The sequence below is a fragment of the Euprymna scolopes genome, chromosome 2, assembly GCF_053919585.1.
Source record: "Euprymna scolopes isolate OS-2025 chromosome 2, ASM5391958v1, whole genome shotgun sequence".
In the NCBI taxonomy this organism is placed as follows: domain Eukaryota; kingdom Metazoa; phylum Mollusca; class Cephalopoda; order Sepiida; family Sepiolidae; genus Euprymna; species Euprymna scolopes.
In genome coordinates, this window is record NC_136483.1 from 110,852,381 (window position 1) to 110,870,142 (window position 17,762).

Genomic DNA, 17,762 nt, shown 5'->3' on the forward strand with positions numbered 1-17,762 from the left:
ACCGATGATTGCGTAGTATCTGTAGGTATAAAGAATGATTATTGTTTAATTATAAATATCAAGCCTCTTTAAGAATACTTAAGGATGGCATTGTCTGCGGAACAATGACTAAAAGGCAATCAACTAGCATTTATGCAAGGTTCACGATTTCGTTCGTTCGAACACTTTAGATTGTCTAATTTATTCGCCCCAAAATCGGCGTTTAATAATTCGTAATTCTATTCATTCCCGTAGCAATTGTTTGGTGGCCTTGAAGTAAATGAAGCAAAATGTCGCTTCGTGGCTAGGTTCGAATTTCATGACCGATTAATTAAGTCCAGATATATTGTTAACATAAAGTAATAACCAATATCTTTCGAAAGTGCTCAATACGCGTGCGTGTAGAGTTTTTATATGATTAAAATTATGTAAACATTGTAAAGAGTCTACGCGGAACGATCAACATTTCAACATTTTTATATTTTGTCAGAACTCCATTGAACTTCGCAGTTCGAAAAAATGATAAAACAAAATAAAATCTTCCCATAAGGCCATCGAAAACAAAAATAAAAACAAGAATACCCTTATCCTATTTCATATGCTGGTCGCTTTGAAGTTAGTTTATCAGGATCATCAAATGGTCGTTTCCTACTCTTCCTTTTTTTAAAGTTTAGGCCACGTTCATTTCACCATCTTCTATAATATGAATCTCACCTGCCTGTTTAAATGTATGTATGTTTGTATGTCTGCCTAAAACTTTCAACAGAGGCGACCGTTTTTCACGACATCGGTACCGTTTTGAAGCTCGATGCTTCGGACGACAAATATTGAAAAATTGACTAAAAGCATTAATTCCTTCACACTAAACTGGGCACTTTTCTACAAGAAAAGATCGCTTCCCTCTTTTCGATTGACTAGCCCTTGACTAACCTTAATTTAAATCTTCGCCACCTCCGATTTGGCGATGGACGCAACGGCAAAGATGTCACTTTTTTACGTTCTTTTGTTCCTGCACAGTACGGGTCCGAGTCTGCCTGTCTACTACCACTTCTGTTTTTTGTTTTTGTTTTTGTTTTTTGTTTTTTTTGCTCAACACACACCTCCAAACACCCGGGCAACGCCGCGCATCCAGACTAGTCTATAATATAGATCTCACCTGTCTGTTTAATGCTATGTATGTATGTATGTATGTATGTATGTCTCGCAAAAACTTTCGACAGAGGCGACGGATTTTCACGAGATCGGTATAATTTTGAAAACCGACGCTTCGGACGGTAAATATCGACATATTTGCCAAAATCATTAATTTCTTTACCCTCAACTGGGCATTTTTATACAGGGACTGGTCGCTTTATTCGCCGATATTTTCAAAAGTCATCGCCTCTTTTCGATTGTCTGGCCTTAATTTAAACCTACGTTACTTCCGGTTTGGCCGTTGGCCCAACATTTTGACTTTCTTTTCCTCCTTCGCGGTACGGGTTCGAGCCCGTCTGCCTACTACCACTTTTTTTTTTTTTTTGCTCAACACATACCTCCAAACACTCGGGCAATGCCGGGCGCACAGGCTAGTCTATAATATGAATCTCACGTGTCTGTTTAATGTAATGTAATGTAATTTATGTATGTATGTATGTATCTAATGTAATGTATGTATGTATGTATGTATGCCTAAATCGTTAGGCAGAAGCTACAGATTTTTACGAGATCGGTATGATTTTGAAGCGCGACCCTTTCGGACGACAAATATCGTATAATTGGCTGAAAACATTAATTTCTTCACACTAAACTGGGCACTTTCCTACAAGGAGGGGTCGCTTTTCTCGCCGATATTTTCGAAAGTCATCCCCTCTTTTCGATTGACTAGCCTTAATTTAATCCTTCGCCACTTCCAGTTTTGCGATGGGTCCAACATCAAAGACGTCATGTTTTTTATTTTCACGTTCTTATATTTTTTTTGGTGGTACAGGTTCGAACCTTCCTGCCTACTACCATTTTTTTTTTGCTCAATACACGCTTCCAAACACCAGGGTAACGCCGGGCACTAAGACTAGTCCCAAATAGAATATAATGTGATGCCACACCTTTGGTCTTAGCAGATTGTAGCAAATAAAAAGTGAATGCATGCACACAGACGATTATAAATGCATACATATGCATATATATCTATAGACACACATATACACGTACAAAAATATTTATATCTATATATATATATATATAAATTTAAAGGAGATTAGAATAATAGTCTAAAGAGCTAAGTGTATTTTAATGTAATAGTGAAATTACTAGTTTAATTAAAATACAGGAAATGCTCGTTGTAATTTAGATATATAATAAGCTCGATAGTTAAATGTCCTAGAGCTAATTCAATATTAAATAATGTGATTTAAAATTTTAAAATTTTAAAAAATTTTAAAAATTTAAAAATCAAAATTTAATTAAATTAAAAATCAGTTTCATAAGAAGGAACAACAACAAACAAAAAGTCAATTATAAATTATTTAAAAATTATGGACTTAGTATAAAAATCGACCCTAATAAAAAAATTGTTAATTTCTTAGACATAACCTTAAATCTTGAAAATTCTACCTTTGAACCATACCATAAACCTAACCAATCACTTCTATATGTCCACAATCAATCAAACCACCCTAAATCAATATTAAAATCAATAGTTCCCAATATCGCTCTAAGAATTTCTAGACTGTCTTCTACTAAATCAATATTTACCAAAAATGAAAAATACTATAATGAAGCCCTTAAAAACTCTGGATATAATTCACAAATTAAATTCATAAATGAAAATGATAGAAACATAAACTGCATTAAAAATAAACCTATTAAGAGCGTAATAACATATAATATGGCAATGTCTTCCCGTATACTAGTTAAGAAAAATAACCAGGAGACAAAAAAAGATAAAACCAAACTACAAATAGATAATAATATAAATAAACAACAAACTAAAACCCGCAAACGTAAGAATAGACACAAGGAGATCCTATGGTTCAACCCCCCGTATTCCAAAAACCTAGAAACAAACATAGCTAGAGAATTTTTTAAAATATTAGATAAGAACTTTAAAGCCCCCCATAGATATAATAAGATTTTCAATAAGAACACAATTAAAGTCTCTTACTCTACTATGCCTAACCTTCATCAGAAAATAATTAGCTCTAATAATAATAAAATTAATAAACTACAAAATGCAACTATACAAAATACATCGGACTGTAACTGTAGAAGAAAAAATAAATGTCCTCTACAAGGCTCATGTAAAATTAAAAATGTTATCTATAGCTGCACAGTATCAAAAACTCCAAATATACAAGAACCTATCAACAGCCATAACTCAACTACCAGATTAAATAATAACACCAACTTAAATCAATCTACCGATCAATTATTAACCAACCCACCACATTATAATCCAACAATAGACCTAACGGAAAATAATCATAATAATCAAGAGGTAATATATATTGGTTCCACATCTGGCCCAATAAAACATAGAATTTCAACGCACAAACATTCTTTTAAAAATAACTCTCTATCAAACCAAACTACTCTATCCAACTATATTTGGCAACTAAAAAATAGCAATATTTCTTTCAACTTAAAATGGCAAATAATTGAGACTTGCAAATCATATAAACCAGGAGATAAATTTTGTACATTATGTACAAAAGAAACCCTAAAAATTTTAAAATATGAAGATATAAAAAGCACAACCAAACTAGTAAATTCAAGACATGAGCTTCTATCATGTAATCATAAACGTTGGTTTAAATTTAATAAATACAAACCACCTTAAATCATTAAAAATTACTCATTAGTAAATATAGATTTTTTTTTTTAAATAAATTAAGTTAAACCAATTACCGCCCTTAGACTAGTAAATCAAATAATAAATAAAGCCATGACAATTATCCCCCCTTAATAACTTGCAAAATGAATACTCTCTCTCTCTATAGATATTAACTGTAACGTCTTTAAATTAAAATACGCTAACGGAAACAATTTACTGCACGAGCGTCGCCCTTTTAAAATTCATCATTCAATAAAATAAAAAGCTATAGCAAACATCTAAATGACTTCTTTAAATACAGTTCCTGATTTCAAAAAAAGAAAAACCAAAAGGTAATTATATATCTATATATTTTTAAATCAAATTTATTATGTAAATTCAAAAAAAATATATATTTTTTCTACTCATTTCTATCTCTAACCTATACCAATTTTCTTATTAATTTTCTTATAAATTTTAAATCCAAACCTTTTACTTCAATTTTTCAGATTCATAGGCCTTACTTTTAATGCTAGGTTTATTTTTGGTGTCTTTTCAATTCAATAGAAATCCTCCTAAATTTGCTGATGAGGAGACCGTGCTTACCAAAAAAACTATGTATAATTGTTCTACGTGACTTCATGTATACCACAAATAAAAAGCACGGATTTCCGAAACGATCGTACAGATAATTGACTTTGTTGTTGTTCCTTCTTATGAAACTGATTTTTAATTTAATTAAATTTTGATTTTTAAATTTTTAAAAATTTTTTAAATTTTTAAATTATAAATCACATTATTTAATATATATATATATATATATATATATATATATATATATATATATATATATATATATATATATATATATATATATATATATATATATTAAAACGTTGGACTTATGTCCAGGTAACCGATATTTAAATTTTCAAGCATTTAGACCAAAAATTGGCGGAGGGGTATGTAAAAGTCAACTCTTTCAACTTTTACCTTTTGGCAGCCAAATATTCACCCAAAAACTGATTTAAAAGCTTGCTATACCCTTTACGTAAATTTTAAATGCTTAGACCCAAAATTGGCTGAATATTTTGCTAGAGACCGCAAAGATCAAATCTTTTGGACTTTGACCCCTTGGCAGCCAAATTTTCAGCCAAAAACGGATTAAAAAGCTTGCCTTTTCTACTGAATACACTTTATGTAAAATTTCAAATGCTTAGATCAAAAATTGTCTGAGTAATTTGGTACAGACTGCAAAAGTCAAGTTTTTTTTTAACTTTGACCCCAATTGTGACCCTTAACATTTATTGTTTTAGGCTCAAACCGAATTAAAAGGTTTTATCTATGTCCAAGCAACATTTATTTAAAATTTCAAGTGTTTACACCTAAATTGGTGGTAGCGTTTAGTAGTGTTTTCAAAGGTCAAATTGTTGAACTTTGACGGCTTGACAGCGAAATTTCTAGCTGAAACCGATTAAAAAGGCTCTCCCAAATCTTAATACACATTATGTCAGATCTCGAGTCTGTAGACTGAAAATTGGCAAAATAATTCGGTAGAGAAATGTACACATGCAGACACACACAATATCACTTTATATATATATATATATATATATATATATATATATATATATATAGGGTGGGGCAGAAATCCTGTTTCAAAATTTCGGAACTATATTTTATGATAATACTAGTAGTTCAACCCGGCTTTGCTCGGGTCCTATGTACTGTTCATAACTTGCCTTACGTATTAATATATTTTATGTAAGATTTCAAATGTTTATATCAAAAATTGTCTGAGTAATTTCGTAGAGACAGCAGAGATAATTTTTTTTTAACTTTGACCCCAATTTTAACCCCTTAACATTTATTATTTTGGTGCCAAATTAAAACAATAAGTTTTACCCATATCCAATTTACCTACTTCTAAAATTTCAAGTGTTTAGACCCAAAATTGGCGGAGGGATTTGGTAGAATTTCCAAACGGCAACTCTTTCAATATTTACCTTTTTGCAGCTAAGTTCTCGCCCCAAAACTGATTAAAATGTTTGCCACATGTCTGAATACCCTTTATGTATAAATTTCAAACGTTTAGACCCAAAATTGAGTAGTTTGCTAGACACCGCAAAGGTCAAATCTGTTGAATTTTGACCCCTTGGAAGCTAAAGTTTGCGAGCGAAACCAATTAAAATCTTTCCTTATCTCTGAATACCCTTTATGTAAAATTTCAAATGTTTAGACCAGAAATTGGCTGAGTAATTTAGTAGAGACCGCAGACGTAAATTTTTTTAACTTTGACCCCAATTTTGACCCCTTAACATTTATGTTTTGAGCTCAAATCAAATTAAAAATTTTACCCATGTCCAAGTAACCGACATTTAAAATTTCAAGTTTTTCGATCCAAAATTGATGGAGGAGTTTGGTAGAATTTTCAACGTCAAATCATTGCACTTTGACCCTTGACAGCCAAATTTCTGGCCGAAAACCGATTGAAAAGATTTTTCCAAATCTCGATACCCCTAATCTCAAATCTCGAGTCTGTAGGCTGAAAAGTTATTTGGTAAGGAAACGTACACACACACACACACAGACATTTCCACTTTTATAGATATATAGATTAAAATAAATTTACTGTTTTATTGTCATTATATGAAATTGTAATATATGATTTTTTTTCAGAAACAATAGATAATAATTTTTAACATATATGCAATTCTGCTTCGTCAATCATTTAGACCAATTATTTATTGGTATTTTCGGAAAATATGGGCTTCTTTCATTTAGTTTCAATAATTTTCGGGGGGGGGGGAGTTCGACTTCTCGGCTTCTTTTACCATAATCATACATGTAGGAAATAAGGGGTATTTTCATTCTACCACTCAGATCTATTACGACAACCACCCATGTACACCGAGAAGTCTTACTCCTAGGATAACTTTTTCGTCGTATCACCGTAATTTAATATTTTGTGATTTTGTTCGTGTTTATTAGCTACCTTATATTTTCAATCTTGTCTTGCTGCCCACTCTTCTCTATGAATCGGAGACCTGGACCACATACAGGAGGCACGTAAAAACCCTGGAGACGTACCACCAAAGATGCCTCCGAAAAATCCTAAGAATTAGTTGGAAGGACCGACGCACCAACACCAGCGTCCTGAGTGAGGCTGACATTCCCACTATCACCGCTACTGTTGCTCAACGCCAGCTCAGATGGACTGGTCATGTTGTCCGAATGCCGGATCTCCGCCTCCCAAAACAGATGTTCTACTCTCAGCTTGATGAGGGAAAGCGTGCCCAGGGTGGCCAAAAGATGAGGTATAAGGACAACATCAAAGCAAATCTAAAGCGGTTTTACATGGACCTTGAGACATGGGAGGACGTGGCTGGGAGCAGGTTGGCATGGAGGAGCGCTGTCCACGAAGGTGCTGCGCTTTATAGTAGTGACCTAAATCAAGCTGCTGAGGATAAACGCAAGCACAGAAAGGACAGATTATCAACCAGACACACCCAACCCCACCCCACCACCACTACGTTTATCTGCCCAAATTGCACAATACAAATTGGGTCTAGGATTGGGCTCTATGCTCACCTGAGGACCCACAGAAGCCACAACGGAGGACAGTCTTACTCAGACACGAGTGACCGCCGATGATGATGATGATTTTCAATCTAAATATGAAACTGAATTCAAGCTTGGTACATCCAGGTTTTCAATCTGTATCGTTAACCACTTAGCCGCCATCACCATTTTTATATTACGGCAGTAAATATAAAAAATCAAAGAAACAAAGTTACACTCCACTTCAGCTTCAAGGATTTCAGGGCGACTTTTCACACATGTGGTGAAAGGCCCTATAGAAAAATCTTTAGTACGATTGAAATTGACGACACAATCTATCTATATATCTATAAAAGTGAAAATGTGTGTGTGAGGACACTTCTCAACCTATATACCCGAAAGATTTTTATCTATAGACTTGAAATTTGGTATATAGCATTTCCAGAAATGTGGAAAACTTTCTGATCGGTTTTCATCCGGAAAATTGAACAATTGGTACATGAGGGTCGTCGGATATCTGTTTGCTAACTGTTCCACGAATGCGTATGCATGAATGGTTTACATAATAAATTCATTATGCTAAAAATAAGAAGTGTGAAAACACTTTTTAAAAATCGTGTTAAATCGGCCTAATGATCATTATACTTTATTTTCACTGTTTTTATGTTTTGATTTCGTTCTCAGCCCAAGTAATTCCTTTTTTTTTTTTTACTTACAAGAATTTAACTGTCTAGAAAAAACATAATAATCGCATGCACATGATTCAGTTTCTGTATGAACTAAAATATAATTTTGCGTATTTTACGACCGAGCAACGTCGGGTAGCCTGCTAGCATATCCATAAAAGTGAGAATATGTGTGTTTAAGGACATTTCTTAACCTACCCGCTCAAAGAATTTTTGATTTACGGACTTGGAATTTTGTATATAGGGTATTCAAACATGTGGAAAACTTTGAAATCGGTTTTCACCCGGAAAAAGGGCTGCTAAGGAGTCAAAGTTTAAGTCTTTAAGTATTGGTTTCGCTTTCAGATTGTAGTATTTGTTTTGATTTTTACTTACCAGAAGTGAACTGTTTAGAGAAAAATATAATATTCGCATACGCATGTCTCAGTCGCTTTTCGTTTTTTTTTACTTATTTTTTTTTAATTGAATTTAACGTTACGTTTAATACCGGGCAACGCCGGCTACATATTCTAGTAAAAAGTTGAAAAGTCATACTAAGATATAAAATGTGAAGTGAATATCCATGGATATATCACAAACTGGTTTCAAGTGCACCAGGGTTTTCTCTTATCCTCTTCTTGTTTCAGAGTTTTCTTGGAATTTATGACGAAAGAACTGGAAACATTAGTGCTTAGCAATGAACTTTTGGCTATTGTCCGTTTTGCCGATTATACAACGCTCATTGTTGTTGCCTTTGAAAAACTGAAGCTTTCTAATTTTGAATTTGAAAACTCTTGTAAGAAACGAGCGAGGAAAGTGAACCGAGGCAAATGCTAAGTGTTTTCCTTTTCAGATAAAATTTTAATCGAAAACAAAATGAGTGAAAACAAAACGAGGATTCTCTGTCTCAGTTATTCCAGAATCCTCATCTGACATTAGAGGAAGAATTAGATGGCCACTCCAGAACTGCCTCCTATGAAAAAAAGATCAAAATAAAGAAACATTGGTAAAATGTACGTAACCGTGACTGAAAAAAAATACCGCAGACAAAAAAAAATCACGTAAATTGATCAGTTAGATTAATTTTTATAAAGAAAATAATTTTAAGCGAATTTGATTTTTCCCATGCCGTCCTCTCCATATTAAAAATGACTTTGTAAATTCTCGCAAAAGTTATAATTATTTGACGCTATTTTCCTTGTTTCCTCAATCATCGCGAGATTATCGTATAGTCATAATTTGATCATTTGATTTTCTTATTTAAAAATAAACTACTTGATTAACTTAGGTCGTTATTGTGTATACGATATTTTCTTTCTGTCATAGATGCGTATATTATACAAATTTTTATTTATTTTTATTATTTTATGGGAGTGAATTCTGGACAAGCACTGTATATGAATATCAACCTTCGCATTTGGACGTCTAAAAGAAAATATATAGGAAGTACATACTAGCGTCTCCGATTGTAAGCCTTTACAGGTCTTATTGCCGCATATGCAAGTAAAACTTGCAAACAATTAGAGGAAGACGTTAAATTTTTTTGAAATGATAATTTTAAGAACTCGTTTTGGTGTAACTTAGCAAAGAATTAGAGGAAGAAGGTAAATTTCTTTGAAATAATAATTTTAAGAACCCGTTTTTTTGGATAACTTTGCACGATAGAAGAAATGCAGATACAGTAAAAGACTTAATAAAAAAAAAAGATCCATAAACGACGTTATTCGAACAGGAGTAACATGGTTTGAATATGTTTCCCGGCTACCAGACTCCAACTACGTGACGAAATAATAGCTAAAAGAATTTATTAACTAAAGATCAAGAGGACGACCACCAAAGAGTTTGGTCGATTATATAATGATTTAGACTGGCAAGCCGCTATTGACAACTGGAAGACTCGCTAAAGACTATGATAAATGGTGGAATTATGTTTTCAAGAATGTGACGAAGCTCTGAAATAATTCCATGTATAAGTAATTAAGTATATAATGTATAGTCCCGTCATTTTAACATATGAGGTCCACCACAACTGCTAAATTGTTTAGAAAGCTACACAGATGATTTGTTTATAGTGGTGAAAGCTTTGTGTAAAACCAATTATTTTTCGTACAACTGCTAATATCAGTCGGTGCAATGACTGCCACAAGACAGAGCAGACAGTCGACCTCAGGTTTAACATCAGTTTTCCTTCTAGATGCATGTCTTATTAAAGAGTTGGGGTGCATCTCTTTCAGTGTATTAAACGCGCCCCCAGATACCAACCTGGAGATTTCTACGTCTCGGTATATAAAATTATTTTATCTAAAGAAGTAAAATCCTAAGATGATAAATTAAGCATTTTAAATTTTATATATATATATATATATATATATATATATATATATATATATATATATATGTAGATCACCTTTCATATATATATAATATATATATGTGTATGTACATCACCTTTCATATATATATAATATATATATATATATATATATATAGAGAGAGAGAGAGAGAGAGATAGAGAGAGAGAGGGCGACAGAGATATATATTGTACTATCAGATCATTCTGTCTGAAGGTACCAACTCCCGAGCGAAAATAGGGCAAATATTGATGTTTGTTTGTTTTTTGCCTTTCCCTTTGCAAAGCCAGAACGAATTTTTTTTTTTAAATACATTTTATACTATAAAACAATGAAACCAAACATTGTCAATAAATATATTAAAATATAAAGAACTTCAAGAATAAAAATTTCACCAAAATGACTGAATTCGGCATTAAATAACACGAAACTGATTGATCTGCCATAAAACAAAAACAGCCAAACTTACACTAAATAAAATCATTATGTTAGTTCCAAAAAACTAATAGTATTTTACGCGCTCGTTAGGAAAAACGAAACAAGAATTACAAATATAAACGTATTTTTCTGAACTTGATTTGATTCCCTTCGTACTTAATTAGACAATTCAAACATCTTTCAAAAATAAAAAAATACTCTAACAATTTATTCAGATAAAACGGAAATTAAAGGAAATAAGTTTCTTTGTTTGTCAAGCTTAAGTTCAACAACAAAAATGTTCTTTCGTCTGTTAAACTTAATCTTTTTGAATTTGATAACTGCAGATTGAATGAACACATCTTAAGAATACCAGTTTCCGTTTGGCTTCGCATCAGCAGAAATATTGTGGACTAGCTGCCCGTACCTCGGCGTTACTCGGGAAAGGAGATTCAGTACAAAATAATAAACATACGAGTGTAGTTCCAAAAGTAATGCATCCTATTTTTTTAAGTAAAAGAAAGTTGTAGATCTACGAAGATGGGAGTAGTACTATTGAAACGAGAACGAGTATTCAAAGTTTCTATAGAAAACAATCAAACAAACACTACTTTGTTTATATTTAATCATCACTTATCATGACTTAAACTATGAAAACTTAACCATAAAAGGTTAACACTATGAAATAATTGTCCGTCGATTAATGAGTAACGTTATGGGAGCATTCACATTGATCAAAGGTATGAGTTGCATATTATTACTTATGTGGCAACTTATGACAAGAATTTGTTGAAATTGCATTTTTAATCAACAAAGAAATAGTCCCGAGGCAATGAGTTCCATAATCGGGAAGCTATAGCCGTGAAACTTTGTCTATGACAATTCCGCCGAACCGTAGGCGCTTGAAGGTATAAACTAACTTGGTTTTCCGTTGTAGTAACAGTATAACCTAGTCGTTTAAAGTCAACACTTGGGACACGTTGTAATGCTGATACTCACAAAAAAAAAACAAGAAAAGAGTTCAACAAGCTCTTTTTCAGTTAAACTAGACATTTATTTAGAGGTACTTTCCAGAATAACGCCTTGGTTCTTGTTCAAAAGGCTTCTCGAGTGTGCTTAACAAAACTCTGCCCTATTGCACACGTGGTACTCTGTCTTTGTTCGACCATGTTTAGCTAGCGTCTTTTACTGTCGCCCTTAGGCCACGTGTGTAACACGTCAATCTCAGTTCTCTCTAACATAAAGGATCCACATTTTTCTTTTTTATAATCTTTTTTCTTTCTACCACGCTGTGACATCACTTTGTACAAGGCTTGGTCACTTGCATTAGTTGGCTGTTGCTACTGCTACCATACGCACGTCCGCGCTCTGTTACAGCAGGGTGAGTTTTTATCTGTTGTGGCTCCTGGCATTGGTAGAGTAATTTTTCACGATTGTTATAGCTTTAGGATTTTACCAAGAACCACGCCAGCATAACATAACACTACAAATATGATGTATTTTATCATATATATATATATATATATATATATATATATATATATATATATATATATATATGGTTTCTTCTGTAGAAAGCAACCACTTATTAAATCGCTGACGAGGACTTCTGGTTTCAATCAATAATTTGTCCAAAACATTAGCATGTCCAGTGTCGCGACCATGTATATTTGTTTACATTAATTAAAAACTATGTTGCTCTTCTTTTATTGAGCACTCTTAATAACTTCGTTAAATTTATTAGTTATCACTCTTAAATACTTTTAACCTTGTATATATATATATATATATATATATATATATATATATATATGCGTGCATTTTTTGTATGTACATATAAATTAATAGGAGTTTTCTCACTTATCAATCCTATGCCTCTACATGATACTTACTGTAAAATTGATTCTTTTTTTGTAATATATATATATATATATATATATATATATATAGTACATATATAAAAACTAATAGAAATGCTTAAGTTGCATAATCATTTTTAAACAGTTCCTAATAAATTTCTATTTTGTGTTATTCATTTGTAATGTTTATAGTCCTAATCTTTATATATGAACTATTTTTTTGTATATTAACAGTATATAATGCAAATGATCTAATAAAAAGAAAAGGGTATAATATTAAATGATTTCAGTAAAATATTTTTGAAGGCAGTCGTTGATTCGAACGAAACCAGTAAAGCTTTCGTATTTTTATGATTTGTTTTTATTTTTTATAATATTTAGTGTATCTTATCCTCATATATATATATATATATATATATATATATATATATATATATATATATATATATATATAACCAAAATAACAAGAAATATTACGTAGGTATGCCTTCCTTATATTTCAAAACCAGATATTAGTACCATAAAAGCACGTTCAATAGCAAAATACACCGAATGCAAACAGCACTAGCACTCCAATACTGGGAACTCAAAGAAAGTGGACGTTCGCCGATAACCGAATGGAAAATAGTAAGACAAGTAAATACATTTAGGGACCTAAACGATCCATGTAGATTATGCCTGAATGAAAAAGTCGCTATTCTCTTCTTTAAAGAACCCCAACATCTTTTAAACTGTGGGACAGAAATAGCGAACAACTGTCTACACAGGATAAACTTTACGCTAGGGTAGCTATAAATAAATAATTTTAAAATTGACAATAACAATAGAAAATAAATTAATTAATTAATTAATAAAATGGAAAATTAAATAAAATAAACATATATTCATATTATGAATAATTTTAGAAATAAAACTAACATAATATCCGAAATATAAACCAAAACACAAAATAACATATCTAACCACACCTAGGTTGAAAGTATATTAGCTTCTTACAGACAAAAGATATCTACCCTTCCTATAAAAAACAGAAAGGGAAAGGGTGAACCTGAACAGTGCCCGATCATTGGCTGATTAGGTTGGGCGCGGTTACAACTAAGAAGCTAATTAGCTAAGTAGAAAATTCAATACGATGAGTTTATATAAAAACGTGCGCTAACCACAACTTTTCGCACAGGCCTGACGAATTCTCACGAGGCTGAATATTCTGTGTAGCCTAAATTGTCATATATATTTTCATAACTTACTACCTAGCCCTGCCTATGTATATAGCACTGTTGAAGTAAATAGTGAAAATTTACGCGTATCTTCTTATATTAATTTATGTGAGTAAATTATTAAATAAAATAGTCATATATATATATATATATATATATATATACATATATATTTGTAGTCATCGACATACAGTCCTGATTCGTTGTATCACAACTCATCAGTGCTAGCACCTCTCCCAAGCCGAGGTTTGAACCTAGAACCATCGCGTTGATATTCAGCAGTTCTAGCGATTAACCCACGGAAGCAGCGCCCGTAAATAACCTCCACAAATGTTTATTTTAAACAAACATTCGTCCACCACTTTTATAGTGCTCAAACCGCTTATTTATAAACAAACAGCGAGCCTCGCATTTTTCAGCCAATTAAGTAGCGGGTGAGATTATTTACGACAGTGCTCTACCCAAAGGGAGGGGGCTAAAAATATATTTGTAGTCATCGAGGCAGAGTCCTGTTTCGTTGTATCACCACTCATCAATGCCACTAGACCTCTCCCAAGCCGTGGATTGAACCTAGAACAATCCCGTTGATATTCAGCAGTTCTACCGTTCGACCGATATATATATATATATATATATATATATATATATATATATATATATATATATGTATATTTTATAATAGAAAACTGAAAGCGTGTGTGTGTGTGTGTGTGTGATCACAAATAGGCTTCTATATAGTTGACTATTTTAAAAAACTGATTACATATTATGATAGAAGATGTATCGAGAAGCAGGAATGGGTATGTTTGATCTGGTAGAATGGTGGTTCATAAAAATTGTTGGGTCTGCGTTCGCGCCTAGCCCCACAATATGGAAATAAAAAATTAAAAAAAAACGTTTACAGGCATTTTTGATATAGATGTACATAAGAATACTTTAAATAGGCATGGTATAATAAAATTGTGTGGTCTGCGTTCGCGCCTGTACTCCATGGAAATATGGCACAAACTTTAGGAAGCCTTTTCATATCTATTTGCGTAAGTATACTTTTATAATTATGTTTCAGTCTGAAGAAATATGGTATAATAAAATTATTGGGTGTTCGTTCGCGCCTGACTCCCATAGAATGTAACTATGTCACAAAGTTTAACAAGGTTTTTTAAAAGGTGTGAGGGTTCACAATAATACCTTAACTTTAATCTTAATTCACGTTAGCTTTTATTAATTTTTTCGAGTTGAATAATATTGTGTCGAATAAATGCACCTCATAAATCCATGTTCTTATTAAAGGGAAAGCCAAAAAAAAAAAAGTCGGAACTTTAGACAATTCTCGACACAAATTTTACATAACTCTGTTTTTTTCCTTCTCCACTTGCACGTGGCACTCTTTCGAAAATAGATAAATAGATAAATAATAAAAAATAAGAACGTTACTTGTTATCGTGTCAAAAGAAGGCAAAATTCCTGCTCACGTAATTACGTGTCTTTTTAAAAACATTTACATAACCTTTTAATTTTTATTTATATATCTGTTTAAGCTTTTTTGTCAGTGTACTAGAAGGAATTCAGTTGATTACAACCCTGTCTTCGTGCTCTTTGCATTACAATAGTATCACCCTGAATCCTACGGCGCATACACCGTTCAATACTGTAGAAGTGAAAGGAAGTTGTTCTGCTTGAAAAGGGCGTTATTTTCTTCTTAGTCATATTTATATGGATTCTTTCCTTTCAAAACTCCAGTAATTACGGGTTTACTTTTTTAATATCCCATTTTGCTGTTTCGGATTATTTTACTAAAGTAAATAAAGCTTCATTATTTTTCAAAACTGTTTTTGTTTCTCTGTTTTTCGATATTTTGTCGATATTATTTAGTAAGAGCGTTTCACAGAAAAGCCAACAAACGACTACCCGAAAAAATAAATATACAAGAAATAATTGTTACCATAGTCAATAAAAGTTCAGTTCATGTTTTGAAATAGTTTCTAATGCTCTTTACTTGAAATAATTTCAGCGAACCGAAATTAAAACGAAATTTGAGGCGATAACTACTTAAATGAATTTTTATATAAACTACACATGGTATAATCGAATATTCCTCAATCACAAAATCATGGAAAACATTAAAATATGTTTATAAATATTCCTTACGTTGACGGAAGTCTCTTAAATTGTTAACACAGAATGCTCAGGTGCCCCTCCTTCAAATTGAAAACGGGGATCTGCATTTCAAAATCGCTGCCATTTTGATTTGTTTTTAACCGGTTAATGATTAAAAAAAAAAAATTTTACTAACTACTTAGAAATACAAACTAATGAACTTTTCTACCATAAAAGTAACTTTTATTGATTATGGTAACATTTATTTCTTGTAAATTTATATACAACATTTTCTCTTTGGAAGGAAACATCATTTTGTTGATCACTCTTGGCTACGATTTGGAACAAAGTTCATATAAAAAAAGTATATTTTCGCGAAAATTATCTTTACTTTCATCATATTTTGCTTAGGGTAAAAGTTTTGAGTATCAAAACCTATCTCTTTACAACCCCCTCCTTTTCATAACCTATCACACTTTCATCAATCACAGTCCATTTTCTGTAAGCTGTTTTTGAACCCAGTCAACGACGGGTACTTCTGCTAGTATATATATATATATATATATATATATATATATATATATATAGCAGTTCTACCGACCGACCGATATATATATATATATATATATATATATATATATATATATATGTATATATATATATATATATATATATATATATATATATATATATATATATATATATACGAGCAAACAGTTAATAAAATATGTTAAAAACACTTTGAAATGAGTTAAAAACATATTCAATCTGAAAAGGGAACACTAGATAAATGGATAGTCCTTAATCCGCGGAGTTTCGAAGAAATACTTTCCTTCTCATCAGAGGGTAGGAATTAGCAAAATGCGGGATAGGATTTTGCATGCAGAAGTATTTGATGAAACAACAAGTAAGTCAAAGATTTCCTTTTGGAATCATTTATTATATTGGATACAATACAATAATCACTGGAGAATTGGCTCTACAATTATAATTACGAAATCTGCATGAATTAAAGTATCATATTTAAGCGTTGTTTAATGACCGGTAACAGTACAATAAAGAATTATATAAAATATAGCAAAAACCCTTTAGGTCTAGGTTTTGGAAAGAAACGGGTTCTTTCTTCAGAAAGAAAAAAAATTATTTAGCACTAATAGTTTATTTTTTGTTATTAATCTGTAAAAGAAAGAAAGGTATTCCAATAGGATATGTGTAAAGTGGAAAAATTTTTTAAAAATAGAAAGAGTAACAAGCGTTGAAAGTGAGAAGACGCTGTAATGTAAAATTTTCTTTTTTATGTCTTTTTTATTTCATCTCTCAGTAAGTTCTTAAACCCTTCGTTCATCGGATTTATTAAACGCTTCGTTTCATCGGATTTATTAAACGCTTCGTTTCATCGGATTTATCAAAACTTGTGAAGAAAACCTAAATCAATCTAATCCAATTAAATAATCTTGGCATCATCTAGAGAAATGGTAATCAGTTGGCACAAGGTAGGAAATCTATGGCGGTTAATTCATTATTTTCGGACTCCCTTATATTTTTTCTGTTCTATTTTTAGAACTCTCCAGAAACGCTTAAAAATATTTTTTTTATTTTCTAATAATAATGTAATGTATACTAATAGTGAAAGTTTTGTATCATTACATATCATATAATATTTTTAAATTATATTATATATTTTATATTAGTATATATAATAACATTAATTTGGTGTTATTATATATATATATATATATATATATATATATTATATTTATTTTATATTTATATTATATTTTATATTATTATTTACGTAAGAAGTTGTAATTTCTTCATATTTTAAAGGG